General features: G+C 37.5%; 1 protein-coding gene across 4 annotated transcripts in view; it reads left to right on the forward strand.

Annotated features, from left to right (window-relative positions):
• The window catches only part of ANAPC10 (anaphase promoting complex subunit 10), a 338,817-nt gene that overhangs the window by 292,638 nt on the left and 25,120 nt on the right, over positions 1 to 21,059 (forward strand). For 3 of the 4 annotated variants that reach the window (XR_014583853.1, XR_014583854.1, XR_014583855.1), the window contains one exon: positions 20,291 to 20,422. The exons of the other annotated variant lie outside the window; for it this stretch is intronic. The gene's annotated coding sequence lies outside the window, so the exon portion shown is untranslated. The remainder of the gene's footprint in view (positions 1 to 20,290; positions 20,423 to 21,059) is intronic. 4 annotated transcript variants of the gene reach the window in all.

A 21,059-nucleotide genomic window follows, 5' to 3' on the forward strand; every position in this document is an offset into this window, starting at 1 on the left:
CACTATTTCTTCCTTTCAGACTACCTAATACATAACTGGAGGTCACCATGTAATCCAAATTTCCCCATATGTGATTTCACACTGCAAATAGCTATTGTTACAAGAACATGCCACTCCTGGAGGATCTTCGTGACATCAGGAGAGGTTTTGAGATCCATGTTCTCAGACCAGATTTCACTAAACCTTTGGAAATGTCATTTTCCTAACATTTCTAAGTTATACATTTGAAGTATTTCATCAAATACAGTTATTTTTCTTATGTATATTTAATACTTCCCATCAAAGACACTGGCAATTGTGATTATTGCAACTCAGAGCTCAGGTCTCAGTGCTGTAGTACATGACAACTATGTACATTATCTCAGTTGCAATAAAAATAGGATATAGAACAAGATGCCTTAAAAGGGGACTGTTGCCGGGATTTCCACAATTAATTATCATTAATAATTAATGATAATTAATTAAGTTAATGTTTGGCTGTAAATTTTATCTGAAAGATGCTCATATGCTACTTTGTGCTAAGTATCAATCTGACACAGTAAAATTGCTTGGTAGACCTAGTAAGCATATAGTGTCTTTTTATCATGCAGCCTTCTGTTTAAAAGAGAAGCTTTATTCATACCAACAAAATGCTCTTTTACTAGGTTCTGCAGAAATGGTGTCTGAAGATTAATAGCTAGGGTCAAGGGAAAAATATTATTGTAACCAAAAAATGGCCTGGAAAGATACGGAGATTGAAAAGACCTTACCTTTACTTAAAAAAAAAACAAACACAACACAAGTGAATAGAGATGAGTAAGGGGTAAGTAACCGTTTTTACTAGCATCATTATCAATCAGCGCTTTGGAGTATCTGATGTATCTGTTAAGACAGAGGCATGGTAATTTACCATTTGCATGGTAAATATGAAGACAGACCACCAGTTTTTACTCCAGTAAGTTTTCAGCCTTTTAAGAAACGAATCCAGTTCCTATGCTTATGTACTTTTTACTTGGAAATGCAGTGTCATTTAAAATCAATCACTGTTCATCAAAGGCATGGACTACCTGGCAAAGGAAAGGACCACCTCTCAGTAAGTTGTAACTGTTTTTTATATTTGGTGCAATGAAATCAGGATTAGGTTCCAAACAAAACTATTTTACTGAACAGAAATAAAACTCTGATCATTATGTACACAGAAGTCTGTATTTGTACTTTGACTAGAAATGAGACTAAACCTTCTGAGTCTTCTTCAGTTGGCACTTAAAAGTCTGTGTATAGCTCAAGGTAAATAACAAAAATATAGGGCTTTTTTTCCCCATTTAAATCTCTTGATTTCTGAACGAAAGGTGATGGAGGTAGTTTGCTGCATCTATCTAAAGGCATTTCAGAAGCTCGCTGGCTGCCAGTGTTTCTTCGGCACAACTGTTATTGGATTTATCTAACAAGTCTAATGCGTATGCTGCTGAGAATAATGATAGTGGTCAGCCGAGACCTTCTAGAGTTACTAGTCTTTTCCATTTTTTAATGCAAATAAAAACAGACAGTTTCTCATGAAGCAAAACTCCAGCCATTTAAAAAAAATGCTTGAAGTGCAATAAAACATGCATTTCTAGCCTACAAAATAACAAAGAAGGGAGGCCATACTCTACATACGGAAGGAGGTTGTTTGCATAGAGCTCTGCTTATGGAATGGGCAACAGGCCTACCAGTAGGTTGTAAGTCAGAAGGGAGGCCAACAGGGGGTGAGCTCCCAGCTGCCTGGTAATATTGCTCTACTGATGCTACTTCTCAAAAATACGCAAGACATAGTCTGAACATGCTGGTCAATGACATCCGTTTCTAGCACTTAAAATTTGCAATGACAGTGCCTCAGCTGTCATTTTGCCCTTTTGAAAGCATTCAAATAGCTCTGTCAGTCTGAAGAGAAGGCACTGTTAGCAAAATATTCATGCTTTTCATTGATCTTCTGGGGTACAAATACTGCAATAAAAATAAAACAATAGAATATTTTTTTTTAATTTAAGAAAATAATTTCTCTCTTTTAATGAGAAATAAGTCAGTGAAACTGTAAATATTGTCCTATAAATATCACTAGTATGGAGATAATATATATATATATGTATATAAATTTTGTTCATTCTATGTTAAACTACATTAAAAGACTGTTTTTTCCCTGACTAGCTTCTTCAGTGTAGTTGTCCCTTGCTAATAGCATCCTGAAAAATTATACAGGTGGTCAGAGAAACTGCTTTGATAGAATTACTCCTGTTGATAAATTATAGTAACCATAATGTATTTTTCATAAACAAGACTTGGTAGTTTCATGTTTTGCCTTTTAATATTCCTTCCGCTGAGATGTAAAGAAATTGAAAACTTAGTTTTCATTTATTAGTGCTCAAGTAAAATATTTTGCAACATATCGCAGCTTTAGAATGGCTATATATTCGTCATTTTGTCTTCCCAAATAAACTTGTATAATCAGCAGTAAAATCTGCTGATTGTACATTTTTCTACTCTTAAGAAAGTACTTAGCCCCATGGAGAATCATCAGAATGTGAATCTCATTGTAAGATTCATGTTTTATGGTTTCATTTTACTTTGGGACAATAAATTGAAACCCTTCTCCAGAAAGGACTTCTTAAGCTGTCATTTAGCCCTTCTGTTCCTCTATTCAGGCTTTCAGGAAAGTCGCAGGAAAGTTTTGTAAGTTAAGAGGGGATAAGTTGTTGTACAAAGTTGGTTTTAATTGCTATTTTTTGGAGATGGGACTTCAGCATAATTCCAGATACACATAGACGTTAACTTTGAGGAAACCTATATCCAGACCTTGAATTTGTGGTCAAGGTAGAGCTGTAATGTGACCTAGTAGTATTTGTCATGTCTAGGAGTAGAGTCTGTTAGCAGAGAAGTGTTAGATTTCTTGTAGAATGCTGTAGCCAACTTTCTTGATAAATGTCATTATGTATATATAAGCACATACATACACATCTATTTTTCCTTGACTGTAGAGAATTTAGGATCCTGTTAGGATCCCATTTTCATGCTTTCACAAGATATTCTAACTCGCCAAGCAAACCTAGAGAATTCATGCCAAGGCATAGACAGTTTTGTATTCTTCAAGTGAATAATATGTTAGCAATATAGTACAAAGAATCCCTGCCACGTGAACCAAGAATTCAGAACACAATCCATCAGGCGTGAGTTTGTTTTATCTGAACTTGGAAGAAATGGACCTGTGAAAACAAACCAATTTACTACTTTCAATCCAAATGATCAGCTGGAGGGATTCTTCAGAAAAGAAAAAAAAAAGAAAAGAAAAAGAAACAGATGTTGATGCCTTTCCTCAACAATTGGAAGCCAGTCAGTTTGGTTTCCAGTTTTCTCCCTTTATGACAAAACCTCAAGTTCTCATCCAGTTCAGGCAAAGGAAAACCTTGAAGTAATTTCATACCCATGTGGCTCTGTTTCTTGTCCTTCCTGAAGATAATGGATGAGTTACCAGTCATCTTGATTATGTGGCATGTATTTACAGTATTTCCAGTAAATAATCTCATTGGGAAATATTTATTTCCTCTGTAGGAAGAGCCTTTCTCTATGGAGATTTTAGAAGTTCATACCATGGAGGGTTAATAGTCTCTGGAACAAAGGTGGCTTATGAATCAGCTTAGTCTGTGTGGCATGTACTATATTACTTGGTTTTACAATTGAAGACTAAATTCTAGACTGCAGACCTCACTGTCTGTGTTAGTGTGTTAATACGTTGTCTTTTCACCGTTAGAAAAAATTGGTTAAAAGTTACTTCACTGAAAAGTGAAAATGAGTTTAACAGCCTGGGATGACTCTGTTTTCTCTATCACACCATGTAGCAAAGTTAGTACAACTGACAGATACCACTCAAGAAAAATCAGAGACAAGAGCAGCTTCTTCTTTTCAAAAAGAGTTCGAAAACCCACCCCTCAGTACTTAAAAGTAAACAACAAAGGGCAAGAAAGGGATACTTGCTTGAGGCAATTTCAACTGTACGAAGAGTTGAAATTTTACTAGTGTGCCATTGCAGTCAGTTCTTTGTTTTGCTCCCTGATTCTACAAGACTGTATCCCTTGTTATGGAATGCAGATCACAAATAACAAAATGGCCGTGGCTCTTCAAAACTTAACTCCGTTCTGGTTTCTTGATATTTTAGACAGCCAGAAACATCACATTTTAAAAGTCTGTAGGGTAAAAATACATCCTAAATCTTCTGTTTGTTGTAATAATGAAGCTTTGAAGTTAGTGTAATGTGCTTTCAGTGGATGTTTTCAAAGCATTGGTGTCAGAAATAATTTTTAAAGAAGAAATTTTCATCCCTAAGAGATACCAGGAACCCTATAAAATTCAAAGGAAATTTTGTCTTTCTCTTCATTGGTATGAGATTCTACATTATCTGTCCTCTTTTCCTCATTGCCTTGAAAACATGCAGCAAACCTCGATAACTTCAGGAACAAATTTACTGCAGGGGAGAGTACAGTGGGCTTTTCTGCTGCTAGGTGCAGCATAAAATCTCATATTGCATGATGAGCTTGGCAAGGTGTCTGTACAGCTCTAGCAGTCAGACTGAGGTAGCACAGCAGCTAACAGTTACTACTGATTCCACGTATGTTACAGTGTTTAGATAACCCCAGTACCCATAAGTAGATTCCAGGACAAGATTCTCAGCTCAGGTATGTTCCCTCTGCTTTAGTTGGGACAGTTTATACAAATTGAAAACTTAGCCCCCAGATATTCTTATTGATTCATATAGATTTCTTCTACAGAGAATAGCAGTGAGATAATACAAAAATATTTAAGTTAAATTAGATGGAAATATTGGCAGAGAATGAGACATAGATTTTTATTACTGAATGAAAATCTACCAAGTTCTAGAATTTCTGGCATAGAATATATGTACTGTGAAATACAGAGAAAGAATACATTTTCATGTCTAGAATACTAAATGCTCTAAAAAGACAGGAAGGTATTACTGCAAACCCTTTCTCTGAAGCACAAACAGACAGGGTAGTTTTCTATGATCACAGAAGCCTGTTCAAGTAGCCAGCAATGGATTTGCCCCAGACCCAGTCCAGTACTCACTGGACTCTGTTCCCACTTAAGAGCAGTTTAGTGTAGTGAGCAGCCTTTAATACGTTAACAGGATACTATGCTGATCTTTATTGCATCAAAGATGTGCAAAAGTTACTGTAGTCTAGGCAGAAATATTTTAACCCACTCAACTTTTAAGTCTGTGGGTGGGCCATTGGGGATCCACAATTATTTTCAGGTTTTGGGCACATTTCTGCAGCAGACATATCTGTTTTCCTCTCTTTATTTTAGTCAAAGAACAGCACATTATCTGTGGCAACTTGTAACCACTTTAAAATAGCCTCGAAGTGGCAAATTATGAGAAATTTCGTGCTCTGCGAAGTTTTCAGGGATCAAAAAATTTTGGCCAAGTAATTTTTTTGAAGGCTTCAAACAACTCTTCTTAATATCAGCATCTTTCAGTTTTCTGTATTCTCTTTTTAATAGAAACATGCTTACTTTTTAAAAAAGATTTTGAAGTTAAATAATCTTTCAGAACCTTTGATTTTGTGCCTTGATATGTTTTAACTTCCTGTGTGGCCAGTGTTCTAAGTTCAGTGGCTTCGTTGTCACTCATTAAGTCTTAATTGCTGCAGATTTTGTCTGAAAACAGTGCCTTGTCTATCTATTATTTTATTATGGAGAGTTTTGGGATGCTATACTCACAGTAACTCATTGAGACAAATGCATATGAATGTGTAAGTACAATGTTGTTATATAAATGAAGGAAGGGAGCAAAATGAAAATCTAGAAATGTCAGGTTCATGTATAAAAGAACAAAAGTCTCCCAAGGCTTTAATTTTTGGAGGAATGCTCTGCAGAAAGCAAAGCAAACCAACATCTGTCTGTTCAATTGGATTCCTCTGGAGTAAGTGGAGAATGATAGACAGACAGCTTGTAACTCCATTCCTGGACCCCAGGAGTTATACAGAGAGCTCTGGCAGAACTGGCTTGTCTGGCAGGCTAAAATACAGAGTCTAGGCAGTGAAATGGCTGGCGTGAATGAAAAAACTCAGCACTGAAAGAGGAAAACAATGAAAAGCAGTGTTACTTCCCGGAACTCATCTGCAAATAGATCTTTACCAGGTCCCACCCTAGGAATGACCCCAGAGGAGTTTTGCCAGATGGCACAGGGAATGTAATGAGTCGTAGTTTTGTGTTTTTTTTTTTCTCTTTTTGTTCCTATATCCTCCCCTGGATTTTGCTGTATTTTTTTCTCCTTTGCTGTCCTTTCTGCCCAAATGACTGGGTTTTCTGAGAAAGAGCTGGAGGAAGGACTGGAATGTAATCTTTAGGGGAAAGCCAATCATATGAAATGTCCTCAACAGGGAGCCAGGGTGGTTATTTAGAAAGGGTTAGAGATGTGGAGAAGTGCAGGGGTGCAGCAGCACAATGCTGAAGAAAACACCACTTCTCTGTCTTCACCACCAAGTAAATCTCCTCTGGCTTGCCAAGAGTTTTGTGCCTGAAAACAATGTGAGATATGTCTGCCATAAACTTCATGTAAAATTAAAACAGATATAAGACGTTCCCAAGGAAAGCTATCATTCAGTGTTTAGGAGCACTATTGTTTAGAGAAGATGTAAACTGAGTTAGAAGTCAGTTAGATGGTATATTTTTTATCAGCTTTTATTTCCTGTGCTAATAGATTTTTATTTTTTTTTAATGGAAGAGTGAAGGCACATATCATAGTAGCCAACTATAACATTTCTCTAAAGCTGTATCTCTCTGCTACTATGCTTTTAGTTGGCTCAAGTTTCACAAACATGGATCTTGCTCAGTGTATGGTTTTGACATAGTTTGCAATTTTGTACCTTAGAACTATGTTTCTTGTCTAGACAATAATTGTTGATGAATGCTTTCAATTTTGGATGTTGGTATAACGCAGTAAACAACCTAATCAGTTCTGACCTGACACTGGCTATCTTCAGAATTGGAATGTCATTCTTGGAGGGTGCTTATTTTTTCTTGCAATGTATCCTATGAACCAGGGTGTCCTATCAATTATTTAAAGAGTTGAATAATACGAACAATTATTTCATCAAAATCCAGAAACTGAGGAAAATAAGCATATGCACACATTAGTGAAAAATATGGGACATATATTCAAACAAGGACATCCTTGCTACCACTATTTCTCTTTTGGAAATGTAGGCTTTAAGTATGACTACATAATGTGAGCACAGAAAGTTGGGGTGCTGGATGATGTTGAAGTAATGGAGTCATTTATCTAACTGTGAACTCTTTCTCGTGTTCTGAAACTTATCCAATGCAACAGTAAATAGAAGTGATCAAAATTTTGAATTTTTCAGTTTTATGAGTAAAAGATTAATTATTTGGAAAAAATAATCCTCTTTCCATCATTCATTCAGGGAAAAAAAAAAGAAAAACTAGAAGTGAATCAAGGGACATCTTTTGGTAAATATATTTTTTTTTAATTTTCATTTGCAATTAGTGATCCTGATAGGTTCTTAAAATTTTGGGGCTCAGCTTGTTTTAATTAGGATTAAAATGGAAAGATACTTTGTATAAGAATTCTGGCTTCCTTCCTGATTAATTAATACCACACACTTTCAAAATATGTGAATAATAAAGTCTGCAAAGATACTGTTTTTATGTTTTCTCACACACAGTGTAGTAGTGAGCCAGAAAATGAAGTATTCCATGTCAAGCCACTCGATGGGATATACTTCTGTTATGGAGCTGAGTTTAAATTCAGTCTGGCAGATCATTTGCTCACACTGTCATAAAAGAATCTATTTTCATGCTGTCTTTGTGCCATCTAAAAAAAAAATATTTATTTTGAATCTGTATGCACTACTACCCCCCAAACTCACTTTTTCTAGAATAGTGGCCCTTTTTTCACTCTATTCTAAGCTCCCATCTTTATATAAAATGTTAGATGCTTTTATCAAGAGAGGAGATTTCAGTTTTTACAGCAGTATTGCTCATTGAGGAGGCCTCAAAAATCTCCCTACTGAAAGGAAAAGCTTCAAGAGCTCCTTGAAAGATGCCTACTCTACAACAACTGTTTTTGCAAAGGCCTTCTCACATGAGGAGCTGACATTTTCTTTCTGAAAGGAAGGAATGGGGAGGAGAGGGAGAAAACTTAAACACTGAGGATAATTCCTAGCAAGCAATTTTAGTGTTGTCTTGTCAGAGGAATGACCAAGCTGTCACTGTAGAGCAGCCTGCAGCTACCAAGCAGTTCAAGCACATCTTCCATACCAGACCTTGTCAACTAATCAGCAACAAGCGGGTAGTCACAGGCTGCTGGTTTGGGGTCTTCTCTGGCTATAGGAGGAAGCAAACCAGCAGGAGCCAGGAGGGCCAGCTCTGCTAGGTTGTCCTGAGGTTGTGCTGCGTAACTAGTAGAGGCCCGGTGCATGGTCAGCAGGCCCTAGGAAGCCATTGCCACCTGGCTCTGAGCCTTTCTGTGAGCTCCCTCTCCAATCTGTGAGGTATGTGTCTTTTAGCACTTGAAATGTGAAAACTTGGGTTGCAGAGTGAGAACATTCCCTGTAAATTTTAGAGGAAACTTTCCTGTAACATCAGGAACACTCTTCCTCAACCCCCACTCTCAGGCTACTGTTTGTGGCTCTCATTTCTGTACGTTAGCTATCCATGCATTTGACTTCACTGTTAACATCCTTGCTTGTTATGGTTTTCCTTCTTTTCTTCTTTTCTTCTCTGTTTCGTTCCCTGTTCCAATTTTATTTTCCCTCTTCCATACTTCTTGTGGGAAAAAGGAAGGTAAAGGATGGGGAATGACACATTATTTTTCTCTATGAGAAAGAATGCTTATACTGTACCTTTTTTAACCTTTTTCTCTCTATTTTTGCTGGATTTCATTCTTTGCCATGCGTCTCCAAATCTCATCTTCCCACATTTGTCCTTGAGTGCTCAGTTACACCTCATCCTGGGTGTATTGGACAGTACATAAGGGTTTTCACATTGTTGGTTGGGTTTTATTTCCTCTGTAATCTCCAGTCTTTTCTCTACCAAACAGTCCACCTGGGCATAAAGTGTCTTTTCTACCCCTGCCTTCAGTAGTTTCAATTCTATTGTGAGTCACGAGAGAAAACTCCAGAAAACTGATTGCACACATCCAAAATTAGGTTTGGTGTAGGATGTGGAAAATAGCAGATACAGCAGAACAAAGAGCAGAAAAGTTGAGTAACTTGGCCATGGTCACACAGCAAAGTGCTGACAGAGAGAGGAATAAAAAGCAGGAGTCCTGGTTCTCAAGTCTGTGTTCAAAACAGTAAACCATGCAATTTTTCCACAGTGTTATCTAGAAATTTCAAAGACAGAATGACATTCTGTTGTAAAACTGATAATAGAAAACTACCATCAGGGAAGCACTATTTATAAATGAGAGGGTGGGAAGACATATTCTGTGCTGTATGCCATAAACAATGAGCGCCAAGGGACTAAGGGAGATATTTTGATGTTTGTGTGCTGTGGAAAGTTGTATTTAAACACAAACATTGTTAATAAACATGGATTTACATAATGTTTTCTTTGATCAATGAGCTCCAATAGATCTTAAACTTCCTGCCTATCCCATGACTGCATGTCTTAAAGGAAAGGAAGAAAGACTCAGGAGCACATTATTAAATCTGTTACAGTCTTATTTTGTACAAATTTATGGTAGTATCATGAGTACAGAGGTATTTTCTAATATGATGTAGGATTGCTTTTTCAAACCAAAGGGGTCTAAGTTGCACCAATTAAAATGTGTCTGAGAACCTTGTCTTATATTTTACATTCACAAAACAGACATGTAGGTACAGAATATACAGGTACAGAATGAACATTTGGTTTTATAACCTCATTCAAAGCCTTCTGAAAACAAGGAAAGCCAAAAATTTTCAGCAAATTGATTGGGTTCTGGTTCAGGACCCAGAAAAGGTGCTACATCAGAAAAAAACCACCTGGAAGCTGTATTGGATGTGTGCTGAAATCAAAGCGAATAATTAACATTTTTTTTCCTGCACTATGTTTTTTTCCTGCTGTATCCGCGGACACAAAAGAATAGGCATACTTTATTTTAATTAGTCCCTGAACTTTCTTCTGTATATACTTTTGATGATCCCAGACCCGTGGATATTATATCCCAGGGATGTTGTTACAGTTTATTCTCTGACTCTCACACACAGACTTTTATTCTTTTACTTAGTATGCTGCAAATTGCCTGCTCATCTGTGTCCTTTGCTGCCTGGATTACTTCATACTGTTTACATACCAAAACAAACTATATAACATCCCAGGGACCCAATGCTGCTGCCCCTGAATACCGGTGAGTCTAATTGACAACAGGATGTGCCTGTACTTTATGTTAAGAGAACCAAGCCCTCATCACAGCCAGCCAAGCTGGAGCAATAAAACTCAGACTTCATATTCTTGCTCTTCAGTCCTTGAGATACAGGAATCCCTAGTTAGCAATATCTCAGATTACCTTTAGTATTATTTGCAATATATAATAATGAAAATTAGTACCAATATTTATACCAGTTCATTTAAGCCGTTAATCCCATTGAAGCTAATTTCACCAGTTTTAAGGTTTAAGACAATTACTTGTTAATTTCTAAGGCTTAATGTGTGGGTTGTCACCTTACTGTGGAATACACCATGCTGTGAGGGATACAAAGGTGCCTTGACTGAAATCCTTGCTTAAGGCCAGTGTTTAAAGCAATTCAGAGCTGGATCATTTTCTATTGTTTTGCCATTCATCCTTTTCTCTGCGGAAGGCAGAAGTAGTCTTGTTTGTCACTCTGTTATTAATGAGGGAAACAGAAGATAATGCAACAGTAACTGAGCAGGCAAAAACAATTTATCTCTTTCGTTGAAGTTTCACTTGGAAAGCAATTATCTTTTTCTTGGGAGTAAAGATCCTCAGGAGCAGAATATGAAGAAAACTTCTAGGTTAAGCCTGTGGCTACTACTTAGCCACAAAAAAGGAGGTGGTGTTGAACAGCAGCAGTGAGACAACTAGCTTTCTGGGTTTGGTTACTTCTCAAAGCTGCAGAGGGAGAAGCATTTTGTTCCCACAAGAGCAGGAAGGAGTGGGGGCAAGAGTGGGTGCATAGACTTACAGGAGATATCAGACTACAGGAATCATTCAGGAAAATCTTCATCGGTTGCTTGGAGGATATCCATGCCATCCCTCATAGACCATTAGAGGAAGGCAGAGTCACAGCCTGACAGATAATCCTGCCAGACTACACCACTGCTGTTTCATTCCACCCAGTCCTTCCTTTTCTAGGTCTCTGTTTCCTCCCACCCATAAATTTATTTCTCTGCCCAAGAAGCCTGCAAAAGTGAGATCTGTCTCCAAGAGGGAAGTCAATAATAAATAAAAAAATGACCAACCAAACCCTTTTCTAGCCTGACCATACCAATTCAGTTCAGCATGCTGCACACCACATCCAGGGAGAACAGCACAGCATGGAAATACCACTGACTCAGTTGTAACAGACTGCTCTAACATGCACTCTGACCTCTTATGTGGAAGAGATATGACTTGAGCATTCACAGCTTGTTTCTTTGAAATGAAACAGTGAAACCCATGAAAACTGACTTTTTTTTTTTTCTGAAAAAAAGATAGACTATATAAGACAAATACTCCAAATGTCTTTTTGAGCACAGGAGCAAGTTTACTATGAGAGTATGCATGTGCATTACTGATCACAGGCTAGTAGCATCACTGGATGCAGTGATGATCCAGGTGGGTGAACTGCCCACTGGTTGACTAAGTTTCATCAGATTGAGGCTAGAGTTTAGCTTGCATTTTTGTCTTTTGGCAGCAGCACAGACAGAAACCCCTGCTTCCTCTCTTTGTCCTCCACCAGTCTGACAAACGATGCTGTAGTAGCATATATGAACAGCCAGGGTAGAGACTGAGGTAGTGAGGACCGCTTAGTAATAGCCTGAAGAGCACAGCTGCTGAATGTGTAACTAAACCCTATGCCTGGATGTTTTAGGTCTAATTTAGGGGCCTTGAAAGTTGTGATGACAATTTTGGTATCAATTGTGTCATTAAGGATGTGTTGGATCTGTAGTTCATCCACTCCTTCAGGATAAGGGGAAGCATGGTGAAACAGTGTTATACTTCTCATCCTGCTTTATGGCTAATCCTGTTTTTTCTGAAGAGCATGAACTGTAGAGTCTATGAATGAGCAAGCACATCTATTTTATCCTGCTGCTTAAAACCCAGTCTAGCCTTGCAAGCATTGTTTTGAGCAGCTGACAGTCAAACTGTACCAGTCTACAGTAGTTTTGAGTGATAATGTCGTGATCTCATGCCCCATGCATGTTGTTGCCCTTTTCTTCTTCTTTTTTAATCAACTATTCTCCTGCTAAGCTATGTCAGTGATGACAGAAGAGTGGGTCAGTAGTGGAAAGGAAGCAATAGAAATTGGATGGCAGCACTTTCTAAAAACGCTGATCCCTTCTGTTCTGAGTAACAGAGTATGTATTGAGGTAATGCATCATTCAGTGATTGGCTAGAGAAACATTCCATTAGGTTATAACTGAATGGAGAAATTATTTCAATAATGTTATGCCTTTACTTAACAAAGTAAAAAATACAAGTGTACTCTTTATGCCCTCTTTATTTGGCCTGTTAAGAAAAGCATAGCCTGTCAATCAAGAAAAAAGCTTCCAATTGTGTAGGCTGTTAGAATCATTTCATTAATAACATGTGTTTACTACTGGGAGAAGCAGACTCAGTGTGCTAAGATTTTGTTTGTCAGTCAGTCATTGGAACCCCACTGTTAATCGCATACAATGGTTTGTGGTTATGCCACAATTTAACCCAGGTTTAAAAATACAAACTAGAGCCTTGGTGGTCTGCTGAGAGCAGTGAGTGAAGCAAAGGTATTGGTTGAACCTGCCTTGTGGGCTGCTGGCTTGGAGTACTGTGCGAGCTAATCAAATTTATTAACTTGAGTCATGACTAGAATGCATATACTGGTGAGTGTGGGTGGGTGCACCCAGGTTGGACTACGTTTTGGCTGCTTTCTGCAAGGAGGAAGAAAAGCCTCCTTTGGCCTCCTTTCCACAAAGACAAATTGGAAACAGATACCTGCTCGATTTTGGGATCTCTGGCAGTCTAATAAGAAAAAGGTATTTTTTTTTGTTGTGGCTTTTATTTATTGATGTAGAGAATTGATTAGAAAAAAATCGAAGGAGATTCAAAGCTGAATACCAATGGTATTTGGAGCATATATGTCCCTGTCTTATCAAATTGCCCCCAGTGTGCCACTTTAATAGTAATAGTAAAGGCAGAGTCTCTGGCTCTGCAATAACAAGGACTGAGTGTGATTGCCAGAAAAGGGAGAGGCATTTGGCTACTAAGAAGGGGAATACTGGAGAGATGGTTGTGTATCTTTATCTGAATCTTGACCTTCTGGCTAAGATAGAAAGAGACATAGCAACGAAACCATCTTTCTTAATTATAGCTAGTGTATGGTAAGCTAAAATTCCTGTTTACCACAGCATTATGGAAAGTATCATTCATAACTGCAAAATTTGTAATACTCTGTGAAGGATATATTCATTTCCAGAGAGAATTATATCCATTTCTCTGCGTTACTTGCAGCCTATGATATTTTGTAGGAACCTCTTCCAGATTTAGAGCAATGTAAATGGTATTTTTAAATGACATCTTTTGGATAAAGTAAATCTCATGCATTTTTATTCAAATAAAATATCATTAGCCTTGATTCTTTTATACTATGGAAAGATTTCATAGTTTCATTTATCCTAATCATTGAAATTATAAGTAGTCTAATTGTGATAATTTTGAATTAATTCCTGAAGGCAGTGGAAAATTCGCCATTGTTTTAATTTTGTTTATTTATGTTTCAGATATTTAGGTTATTAATATGCATTATATCAATATGTTACAATTTCTTACTAAGAAATTAAATTAGATCAAGTAACTTGTACTAAAGAAAGCCTTAAGCCTGAAAATTTTTGTGTGTTGGGCAAGGTTAGATTTCTCTCTTACACTAGCAGTGAGATGAGACCATCCTTTGCACACCAGGTCATATTCCACAGCGAATCCATCCTCTTCTCCCCCTACCATCTCTACTACTAACAGTATACACCACGACATACTCTTTTTCTGTTTTTATGGGAGCTAAACGGGGGTTTGGAACTGAACAGCATCTGCGACTGCTTGAACTGTGGTAAAGAAGAAAAAGACAAGTGCTAATAAGAGGTGAAGAGATGAAGACTGAAGCATCCTTACACCCAACCATAAATCTGCACCTACTATAACTATTAAAGTCAGTGGGAACATTGTTTGTGGTGGCCTTTTGGGTAAGACTGCTATATAAACATCTTCTTCCGCCCAATAGCAGCGAATTATCTTTAAAAAAAAATCTGGCACATGGACCTTATTTGCATTTTGTCTGCATTGAGTCCGACTGTTCTTTTAAAGGGTATTTAATTGTTTTTTTGTGTGTATGCGTTTTAAAGGTTCCCGTATACAAAGTAGTTCAGTGGCAATATGCAGATAAAATTCAGACTTGTGTTGTACTGTAAGGAAGTATTTTACAAGGAATGTTTTTAGCAAAATGGGGAAGATTTTATGGGTTAATTGCTCTTCAGAGATTTAATACTGTTTATGTGTCCTGTGAAATAAATTTCAGTATTTAAATTAATTGGACTTAAGTCTATGATATCCCCAGTCATGATGGCCTAGCATGGCATGGTATCTGAAATGTTGTAGCAATAACTCCAAGTTAGGTGTCAGCGAGACATACGCATATACTGACTACAGTATAGTTTCAAAAAGGCTGGCATAGGCGACATCACTAGTGCATGATGACAGAACCAACATTTGGAGAAATTCTGTTACTCCCACGAGAGTTAGCAATGGTACTTAGATATCATGGTACTTCATCCAGCAGTTCTTGAATAAGAGCCCCATAGTTGAAAACAGATGTCTTCCTGATGAGCAATATACATGATCTCTGATACCCATTCCACCAGGGTCACTCATTCTTTCCACAACATATGTTGACCATTCCTTTCCTTTTCTTGTAAACAGTATTAAACCATGAGTGAAGCAATGGCTTTTAAGCAACTACAGCTAATGTCAAATTTAGTAATTTCTGTCTTCCAGATCCAGTGTATCTATGTCCAGTCATGATTTTCCCTTTGTTTCTCTACTCAGGATCTAACTTACATTTTAGAAAATCTTCTAAATCAGAAGAGGGGAGAGGATGAGAAAGAGAAAGGAAAAAAAGAACATCTAGGCTTAGCCATACTTGGAAAAACATGGTTGTGTTAATCACCACTATCCTTGACACCTGGGATGTGTCCATTCTGCAAAATCATTATGTTAACTTGATCATGGTGTTGGACTAATTGAGGTGAGTTAACTGTGGAAAACTAAACCAACAAAGTCAAAAAAAATAAAAATCAGGAAATATTTTAACCAAATTTTCATCTTTGGTTTAGCCACAGTCAGTTTATAGGCTCTGTTTGTTTTAGCTCTTACATAGATTTACATGGTAGATAGCACCTATTATTGTACATGGCGGTCCGTGATAGTCAGATCTGTGTAGTCTATAAGTTTGCATTTTTCAACGTTTTATGTTTTCCATTCTTGTTTTGATACGTTCACTGTTTTTAGAAAAACTACAGCTTTGTGACTGAAAATCTCATTTGCACATTGTTAACACTTTGAAAATCACTGTTGCTGACAAAATGTACCTGTAAAAAATGCAAATGAATGGGTGCTTATCCTCAGGTAGATGCAATTGCAGACAAGGATAAAACATGTTCACTTACATGGCAGAATGTGTGGTAGGTTGGTACTCCATGCATATTACCTTACCCTGCACACATAGAGTACTGGCTGAACTTCACACATTGCTGTCACCTATTTATACAACAGGTTTTTTTCTAGACCACACAGACATGTCCTTTAGAAATGTTTCATATCAAGGAAACAGGAACGTTAATTAGGAGATACCAAAGAGCACTATTGCAGATCATACTTCTAGGGGTTTATTATATGCATGTTGATATTTTAGAAACTGCGTTTGTTCTTAGTTGTGTGTTGGTATGTCAAAATCTTACCAGTTAAGTCTTCTTTTCCTCTTAACATCCTCCTTTTTCTATCAGCTGAAAATGCTTAGCTTCTGTGTATAGGAACAATCCTACTTAGACTATAGGTTCTTGTACGCCACTATATATTCCTTCACATTGGCTAACATTGGTGTTTGTCTAGAGGTGCAGAAGAGCAAGGATAGAGCTTTGTTTTATCAGAATACCATCTCAAACTCCACTAATTTGTGACCCAGGGACTTTGTGTGCAAGGGGTAGAATAACTGTATTTAAAATCACTAGAATTTCCTTCTGTTTTTACTAGAATTTACTTTCCTGCATTTTTTTATTGTTATTATTTATTTAACTTTCAGCATCCAGAAGATAATGCTGTCAAAGAATCAGGTGCTTGTATTCATTTTGAACCTACTGTTTTCTTAGGATTTCATCCTGGATTTTGTATTATAAGAGACAATGAATAATCCTGTTCCCTATTTACCTTCTCTGTGCTATTTATTTTATACAATATATATTCTGTCCATGAGTTGTCTTTTTTTTTTTCTAATCAGAAGAGTTCTAGACTATTTAATCATTTCTCGTATGGAGGCCATTCCATGTGTTTCACCATCTATCCTGCCTTCCTGTGAAACTTTTCTGATTCTATTATTAGCCTAAGAGATGCTGGGAACAAGAGCAGCATGTAGGATTCCAGATGGATTCCCCATGGATTAACACAGTTGCATGATTATACTCTGTGTTTTATTCCCTGTGTATTTCTTTTGATAACAAATCTTAAAAGTCTATCTGATTTTTGAGCATTGAGGTGGTGTTTACTTATAAGTGTTTATTCTAAATCAAAAATCCTAAGAGTTGACAATCACCAAAAATCTAATTCCTGAGTGTTAACAATCAGCTAAAAATATATCATTTAAATATCAAATTAAGGTTCTGTTGTCTCGGCATCATTTTACATTTATCAACATTGAATTTCATTGCCATTTTATCACCCGTTCATTCACATTGATAAGACTTTCCTATAGTGAGACCCCATTTCTGCTACCTTGACATTGCATCATCAGCAAACTGTTCACCCCTTTTCCAAAGCATTTATAAATAAGTTAAAGCATGTCCTGGCACAGAGAACTGCAACACTCCTTTTATATTCATCCTCCAATGGAAAGCTCACTTGTTCACTCTATTTCCTACGTTTTAACTAGTTCTTTCATCCGTATAGAGATATTGATACAGGCACTACCCAAACTCTTCATCGTCTTGCTTTCAGATGAAATAACTTGGCTATTTAAAGTGCTAGATAAAGATTAAAAAACAACCACAAGTACTAGTAGGGAAAGACAACGATTCCTTCCTCTCACAATATGCCATTAAGGCCCCCATTGCCCAGAAATTCAAGGAAGTCTGGTCTCCACTCATAGATTTATGTGCACGTTTTAGAGAACACAGCTTTGAGGATTCTTTCTACCCTGCAAGGTGAAAAGGATTAAAAACGGTGTACGTTTCTGGCTCTGCAGTAAGGTTCAGTCCCTTCAAGTCACTGCGTCAGTGCTCTCCTCTTCATAGGAAGTAGCCCAACAACTTTTGACAAGCAAAAGTTGCCACTATAGATTCACCAGTTGTTCACAGAGCTTTGTAGCCTTGCATCTATCAGCAGCTCTATTATCACAGGCTCAAGAAGAATTGTCTGGAATTTGACCTTGCGTACTTACATATACTGTATGTATATATATATATTTTATACATGCACATGCATGCACACACATGTATATGGAAAGCTCAGTGGAGAATTTTTACTTAAATACTAGGCTGCTGCCATATGCTCTTACTCTAATGCAACTGTGAATAATACAAATGTTTCTAATCTTTTTAATATATTTTGCCAAACACAAAACAAATAACACATTTCAGGTTGCCTTGTAAAAGAAAAGAGAGTGAAATCCTTTGGCTGAAATGCGTATCAAAGCAAATATATTTAGTAGGTTCTTAAATGAAATTGAGTGGGGTGAACAGCAAGCATAGTTACCCTTTGGTTTTTAACTCTGCCTTAGTGTAAACAGGAGTTTGTTTGTTTTTTCCCCTATTTGATCCTTAGATTTGTTCTTTGTTTTGCACATTGTATTAATTTTGTAATTAGCATTCCTGGAAAAAGAATTGAATCTACAGAATTTGGATTCCATTGCCAGAAAAAGTATGGGTCAAGGAAGTCAAGCTGTAAATACCTTTTATTGTGTTTGTGTGTGTATGGATATGACCAAAAAATCCACCCATGAAGAACTTACCAGTTGTTGTTGTTTTTTTTTTAAAAAAAAAGCAACCACAAAGCAACATCAACAAACGGTTACCAATAGCCAAAAGAACAGATTTATACATGGTACTTGCAAGATATCCATAACCCATTTGAAGCAGAATCCAGTTGAAATCAGCCTACTTTTAGGGCTTCTGGAACAGCCGACATGGTCTTTTTCTTCTACATTTAGTGAGATTTCCCCATTTTCCCATTTCTGAATTTCAAGCTTTGAATTTTAGAGGCGGGAAGAACAAAGGAAAATAATGTGCAATTTTTTGCAAAATTAATCCAAATTGTTTTTGTCTTTATCACCAATTCTGCATTTCACTAAGAACATTTTAATATAAGACGGTCTGTTCAGAGAACATGCAAAGGGGCTCCAAAACAGCCATGTGTGGAATGGAAAAAAAATTACAGGATCTGTACAACCTAAGACATTCTCGCAGCTTTGAATGTTCTAAGGTTCAAGACTCAGATCTGTATCTTTCATAGAATTTAGCACTGTATATGTATTTATAAATTATTATACTAATGATAATCGGATAAGCAAGGATTTTGGAACACAAAAGGAGTGTGAGGATCTGACAGTGTGACATCTGAAAGGCAGGTTATCACAGCGACACATGGATATATGTAAGTGCCTGCCGACTTTCATTTTCTCGATCTTTCATTATGCTGTGAGTACTAGAACTTTCCTGACTTGTGATTTATGGACTTGCACCCAAAAAGGGTTCTTCACCACTTAATGCCTCTGTCAGCTCAGCTCTAGGGTGAGCGTCCTGTATCAGGGATGGCAAGCTGGTACACTACTGAAGGACTTGTCCTCTGATTAAAGATAACTAGTATACTCATCTAGTTTTGCCTCTGTAATATATAAATGTTGATGTGCCCCTGTTCTGTTTAATATGGAGAGAAATAGCAAGCCAGTTATTTGCCAAAAAGCACAGAGCATATGGCATATTTAAGTGGGACCTACCAAGGTTTCAGTACATAAGAAGTTCACTTTTATTGGAGATCATGTATACATGTTCTGTGGCCAGTACAAAAACTAAGATCCGTTAGAGTACATGTCAGGTATAAAATGCTTATGTGCCCTTCTGTTTTTGCTCTTCCGACCTTTCCCTTGCGTCAGAACAATTTACCGTAGATACAGAGGTGGTTCCATGTGGGCCCTATGCTCCCAGTCTGTACTGGGAGTTTGCACACACAGAGCAATGTTTGACTAATAATTCTAATTTATAAACCATCAACAATCCTAAAAACAGATTAGCCAGCGAGGACTTTTTGTGACAAATACCATGGCACTTTTCCACACCGAACCACATAAAAGGACTCTGGGTCAGAAAAATGCATTCATTTAGGATCAAGTCTAGCAGAAGTCCCACGATTGCCAATGGAACAAGAATAACACCCCTGTTGCCAGACTTTTTCTAGGCAGTGGGTGGCCATGGATATAGTGCTGTCCCTTCCCCCACCAACAGTCTCTGTGTTACAAGTTGATTTCTGTTGAAGTCCAGCAACTACACAGTCTCAGGATAGCTGGATATCAGCCTGTACTTGCATTCCTGCTTTGACTGCAGGGGCTCTGACAGCAAAGGTAACCGTGATGGTTAACTTCACTCCTGGTATGGCAGAAGTCTGGTAGAAAACCTCAACAACTTTCTTTGGAGATGCATGCTGAAGTCTGCAAACAAAGCACACAGGGAGTGCTAAGCCACCTCTGTCACCTCCCTGATGTTGCAGAGCTATGTGTGCTCTGTTCTTAAGTCTGAGCAGTTTACGTGGGCCAAAAGTTATGCTGACTGACTCAGCAAGCCCAAGCTCTTATTCTTCTCTTGTTAGGAACAAGAACCGTGAGCAGCCAGATTCCTCTGAGCCAGCGTGGTGATGGCTGCAGCCTCTTCTCTCCTTGAGCACAGACGCAGACCCAGCTGAGGGGAACTACTTGCAAGCTGTTGAGGGAGCCACAAATGCGTAAGTAAACCAACTCACTCTGTGAGATTAGTGCAAAGCAGGTAAAGAAAGGCCAAGACTTGGGAAACATGTTGATCCACTGTGGAAACCAGCTACTTAGAGGAAAAAGTCAGGAAACTGATGCACTTGGCCTCTATTGGATTCACCAGTTTGAGCATATGTTCTCCTAATCAGAATGCTATTTTCCAACTGAGCAGAGCTTTCTAATCAAGCAGACATTTTTAAGGAAAAAAAAAACAACAACAAAAAAAACAAACAAAAACACAAACAAAAAACCCCACAAAACAGAAAAATTGAAATAAAAGCATAATTTTGGAAGATGATGAAAGTTAAGAAAATGGGAAGGGACCAGAGGCATAAAATATTATATTTGCCAGGTCCAATATTTACTTCCTCTAGTTCCAGAGCTATATGATGGGTGGATGAAGGTAAATGAGCCTTGTTTATAGTAGATTTATGTAAATACAGAAGAGCTTTTCCAGGACCTACATATATTCAACAAATATGCAAACTGCCATGACTTATTACAGGAAAAATGTCAAAAGCTTCCCTGGGATCAGCTAAGGAAAAATCCTTGGTTCTTCAAACCCAGCCACATAGCCCTATCTCGTATGCTAGTACCCCTACATTCTACTGA

The sequence above is a fragment of the Anser anser genome, assembly GCF_964211835.1.
Source record: "Anser anser genome assembly, chromosome: 4".
In the NCBI taxonomy this organism is placed as follows: domain Eukaryota; kingdom Metazoa; phylum Chordata; class Aves; order Anseriformes; family Anatidae; genus Anser; species Anser anser.